Source organism: Lithobates pipiens, unplaced genomic scaffold (assembly GCF_037356315.1).
Source record: "Lithobates pipiens isolate NorthernLeopardFrog02 unplaced genomic scaffold, aLitPip1_a1.2 Scaffold_13, whole genome shotgun sequence".
Taxonomy (NCBI): domain Eukaryota; kingdom Metazoa; phylum Chordata; class Amphibia; order Anura; family Ranidae; genus Lithobates; species Lithobates pipiens.
The window spans coordinates 277,077,838-277,083,837 of NW_027507718.1; positions in this window are offsets into that span (position 1 = coordinate 277,077,838).

Sequence of the window (6,000 nt, forward strand, 5' to 3'; positions counted from 1 at the left end):
ACTTCCGGGTTAGGGCTCCGGCGATGCCGATAATGGCACAGTCTAACCTAAGCAACGGCACGTATGTGCTACTGCTTCAGTGCGCATGTTCCGATGACGTCGGCACATGCAAATACAGGGATAGCTCCTAAACTGTCCAGGTTTAGGAGATGTCCTGAGTAGCTACATGTAAGCCTTATTATAGGCTTACCTGTAGCAAAAAGTGTATTGTAAGGGTTTACAACCAATTCAACTGGCAATTACGTAGCCGTGCAACACTGTACACACATTACATTTATATACATTTTTCACACAAATAGAGCTTTCTTTTGGTGGTATTTGATCAACACAGTTTTTTTTTGCTAAATGAATGAAAAAAGAATGAAAATTTAGAAGTATAAAAACGACTTTAAAAAAAAAAATATATCCAATAATAATTCCAGCCCGTAAGTCTGTTTTTCAAAAGCACAAGCTCCCCAGTAGAATGTATTGGTTTACACGGGAAAGACAAACCATTTACTGTAAGGGGTGTATAAAATGATGATAAGCTTTTATTTGATGTAAAATCTTTATCCCAAAAGGTAAAAACTGTTTGCTGTGTGGGCTGGAGTTTGGCTTCAGTTTGTTAGTGTATTTAAATACACTAATACATTTACACTACTCTCCACCATACTGAAGGTGTTGCTGTCTGCTGTGTCTCTTGTTCTCACTTATCCAGAGTTGTGTCTCACTAATACAGGAGGTGTGTTACTGGCCAAATAACCACATGAAAACAGAAGGGAAAAAGCCAAGGAAAAGAGAACTGATGCAGCAATCATGACTAATGATTGGTAAGCGGCAATATAATGCATTTATGGTTTTGGGTTTAAAACCCGCTTTAAATAGTAACATATGTGAGGGATTTTCAGATGCCAAAGACAGAAGGTTGATCCGTTAGGCTACTTAGTGGTAGATGTTTGCTTTGTTTTTGTTTTTTCATTTTCTGAATGCACATACTGTATATTAGGGAATTCCTGACAGTACTACTCAGATCCTTTATCAGGCCCAGTGCTTTGTATCAGAATGACTGTGTGTGCACTGGGAGCTGCTTGCTCTCATTCATTACCAGAGATTAACCAACATGGGAGATTTCGTTTTCCCAAAATTGAAGCAAAGATAAGGAGATTTCAGCAAAATGTTTCTATTTTGAATAAACACATTGGAATTATGGTAGGTTTTAAAGAGCTCATGAAGGGTTATGGAAGCTCCTTTCATCTATGCTGAACCTGCAAGTATTTTTTTTTTTCAAGCAATTTCAGCTATGAAGCAAATCTGAATGTTTCTACCTTGGTACAATTTTCAGACGCCAAAATTACTCATTTCTGAGACATATTTCCTTGTCAAATGGTATTTTCCAGTACAAAAGACAAAAGAGGTACATCTGTAAACAGTGGTCCACCAAAGTAACAAAACATAATACAAAGGAACCTTGGTTAACGAGTAACACGGTTAACGTGCATTTTGAAATATGAGCAACTCCTGACTTGGTTTGCAAGCGTTGTCTCACAAAACGAGCAGCTAATGTGGTGTGCAGTACCGCATTTGGCCAGAGGTGCTGGGGCGCCAGTGACACTTGGAATGGTTTGGAGCCGTTCGGAAATACTCAGAAACACTCGGAAATACTCCATTCCTGAGTGTTTCCAAGCCTTTCTGAGGGTTTCCGAGTTCAGCCGAGCTGTCCCCTAATATTTCTGAGGCTCTCCCCTACACCTCTGGCAACATGTGGCATTGCATGCAATATAAGTCAATGCGGAACGAATGATCTACGTTTCCATTGACTTCTATGGGGAAACTCACTTTGATATAAGAGTGCTTTGGATTACAAGCATTCTCTTGCAACAGATTATGCTTGTTATCCATGGTTCCTCTGTACTGTGCCACTGGAGCATGAATCAACTCACAGTTCCATATTGTATTAAATATATTATATCAAATTATTGATATACAAATAATCTCTTATAGTATGTAAAATTGAGTAAGATGGGAGTTTGGAAAGAGAAATAAACTGTATGTATGTAAAATATTGTTTCCAGGGTGCTCTGAAAAAGTAGGAAATACACAGGAATGAACATACAGTAAGCAAAGAAACAGAAAGAGAAAGATGAGGAGATCAAACTAGAAGAAGTCAGAAAAGGTGAAGGAGAGGAGAACAGTAAAGAAAAGAAGTATCCAGATAAGGAAGGGAAGGAGGGACAAGAGCAGGAAAGGAACAAACAAATAATTCCCAGCCTCCCCATCCCCAGCCATGAACAGTCTAGGTACTGTGAGGGGGTTCGCTCGGTAGCGGGTGTGTGTGACCCCCTGGATGGGTTCACAACACAAAGTCAGGCACAGCAGACAGCGTTGTAGGTGCAAAAAACAAAAGATCCGGTTTATTTAGGCTACATGCAGTGATACATATAACAGCCAAACAAAATAAAACAAGAAAATAAATCCTGGTCAGCTTGACCTCTAACTACACACGTAGACTCCCTGTCTAACAACTGGGTGCAGCCTTGTGCTGCCCCAGTCCCTGTCCCTATTGTAGGGGTTTGCCACACAGGCGTTAACTCACCGCACAGAACAGATCTCAGACTCCCCAGTCTATACACACAAAACTGGTTCCAGGATGGAGCATCTCCCTATGCATGCTGGGGTTTTTTGTAGAGGTCTTAATGAGCCCACTTACTACAGCTGGGCTCATTAACTCTTCCCCTCTAATTGTAAAAGTCTGCATAAAGCCTGAATCTAGGACACACATATTTCCCATCCTGAATACAACCAGGTGATTTTACCTGCGTGCTGCCACATACCCCCCCCTCTTGTTTCAACCTTGGGGTTGTAACACAAGCAGCCAGACACGCATGTATCCGAGACAAAGCATCCACATTCCCCATTTTAACACCAGGGCGATGCTTAACTGTAAAGTTAAATTCCTGTAGGGCCAGGAACCACCTATTTACCCTTCTATTGGTCTCCTTGTTTTGAGCCATCCACTTTAAAGGAGCGTGATCAGTCACCAGGTCAAAGTGCCTACCTAGCAGATAGTACCGAAGGGAATCTAGAGCCCACTTCACTGCTAAACATTCCTTCTCAATCGTGGAGTAATTTACCTCATGGGACTTTAACTTCCTGCTGAGGTAAATGACTGGGTGCTCTTCCCCGTTCCAGACCTGGGATAACACTGCTCCTAACCCAACGTCTGATGCATCAGTTTGTACAACAAAGTCCTTAGAGAAGTCTGGTGAGTACAACACTGGCTGGCTACATAAGGCTGTTTTTAAGGACTGAAATGCTTCCTCAGCCTCTGGGGACCATTTAACCATAACCGACTCTTTCCCTTTTGTCAGGTTGGTGAGGGGCACAGCCTGAGAAGCAAAATGGGGAATGAATCGTCGATAATAGCCAGCGATTCCCAGAAAGGCTCGTACCTGTTTCTTGCTGTTGAGACGTGGCCAACTCTGTATGGCCTCGACTTTATTGACTTGGGGTTTTATCACCCCCCTCCCAATAGTGTACCCAAGATATTTGGCCTCCTCCTGTCCAATGGTACACTTCTTTGGATTGGCCGTAAACCCAGCTTCCCGGATAGAGTCTAGGACTGCTTGTACTTTTGGCAAATGTGAGACCCAGTCTGTGCTATGGATAATCACATCATCCAGGTAAGCTGCAGCATATTTATGATGGGGCCTCAGAATCTTATCCATTTTCCGCTGGAATGTTGCCGGTGCATTCTGTAACCCAAACGGCATTCTCTTATATTGGAATGCCCCATCTGGGGTTACAAACGCAGTTTTCTCCTTGGCCGACTCGGCCAGGGGAATTTGCCAATACCCTTTGGTGAGATCAAGAGTTGTCATATATCGGGCTGTTCCCAGCCGGTCAACCAACTCATCTATACGTGGCATGGGGTAGGTGTCAAATTTTGTAACTTTATTTAATTGTCTAAAATCGTTACAAAACCGCCAGCTCCCATCAGGTTTGGGCACTAGTACAATAGGACTGGACCAATCACTCTGGGACTCCTCTATCACACCCAATTCCAGCATCCTTTGAACCTCCCCACGTATTGCCTCCCGTCGGGCCTCTGGTATTCTATAAGGTTTTAGTTTTACCCTTTCTCCTGGCGGGGTGATAATGTCATGCTCTACGCCAGATGTTTGTCCCGGAAGCTCAGAGAAAATCTCTTTGTTACGAAGTACAAACTCTTTAACCTCCTGTTGTTGGGGTTTCGATAAGGTGTCTGCTATTCCAACCTCAGGAACTAAGCAATCAGGCTGTACTTGTGACAAAGTCTCTGCGACTAGGGATTCCCTATCCCTCCAGGCTTTCAGCAGATTGACGTGATAGATCTGCTCCGGCTTTCGCCTTCCTGGCTGTCTAACCCTGTAGTTCACCTCACTAATTTTTTCAACTACTTCATATGGACCTTGCCATTTGGCCAGAAATTTGCTTTCAACCGTAGGGACTAGCACCAAGACCCTATCCCCCGGGGAAAAAGTACGGGTCTTGGCCCCACGGTTGTACACTCTCTGCTGTGCTAACTGCGCTTGGGTTAAATGTTCCTTTACAATTGGCATTACCTGTGCAATTCTATCTTGCATCAGGGCGACATGCTCAATCACACTCCTGTGAGGAGAACTCTCATTTTCCCAAGTTTCCTTGGCGATATCCAGCAGCCCTCTTGGGTGTCTCCCATAGAGCAACTCGAAGGGTGAGAAACCCGTAGAGGATTGGGGTACCTCCCTAATGGCAAACATCAGATAGGGTATTAGACAATCCCAATTCTTTCCATCTCTATCCACCACCTTCTTTAACATTTGTTTTAGGGTTTTGTTGAATCTTTCAACCAACCCATCTGTTTGGGGGTGATACACAGATGTACACAACTTGCATAATTCTTTCATAACCCGGGACATAAAGGGTGTACCTTGGTCCGTAAGCAGTTCCTTACAAATACCCACGCGGCTAAAAACAAGGGATAGCTCTTTGGCTATGGTTTTGGCCGAGGTATTTCGGAGAGGAATTGCTTCCGGATAACGGGTGGCATAGTCCAATATAACCTAAATGTACTGATGCCCCCTAGCAGACTTCATTATCGGACCTACCAAATCCATTGCGATCCTCTCAAAGGGGACCTCAATGATAGGAAGAGGTACCAGTGGGTTACGGAAATGTGGCATAGGTGCCGACTTCTGACACACAGGGCAGGAGAAACAATACTTTTCTATTTCCTTCATGACCCCAGGCCAATAGAATCTCTGCAATACCCTCTCTCTGGTTTTCTCTGTCCCCAGATGACCTCCCAGAATGTGTCCATGAGCCAATTCTAACACCAACTTCCTGTAAGGTTTGGGCACTACAAGTTGCTCAATGGTTTCTTCTGCCCTTTGAGCCACTCGATATAGCAGGTCCCTTTCCATAGTGAAGTAAGGATAAGGGCAAGTCTTATCTGGGTTCACTAACTCGCCATCTATTTTCACCACATTTTCCCGTGCCTTTATTAGGGTGGGGTCTTTTAACTGTTCTGTGGCAAAATTTTCCCTGTGAACCTCAAGATCCGAAAACTCCACAGACGGCATGTTTTCATCTGAGGATGTTGGCTCCTCCCGAGTTTCTCGAGTTTCCCCCGCCAATACCGACAAGGGAAATTCAGGAGAGTCCTCACCACTCCCAGAGGAATTCTGGTCATCTTCCTGGTTTATAGGGGCACCAATGGGGGCCTCAGGACAATCCCAGAGTTCCCAGAATTTTGGAAAATCCCTTCCCACAATAGCATCATGTGGTAACTGAGACACTAACCCCACCTGATGAGAGAGGTTACCTTTGGGGGTCTCAAAAAACACTGAAGTTACAGGATACTCTCGGGTGTCCCCATGCACACAAATAACAGCCACCCTGTTCTTCCCAGAGACCTCTGTAGTAACTAATTCAGCTTTTATCAATGTTACCAGGCTACCTGAATCTAGCAACACATCAACATGTCTACCATTAATACACATT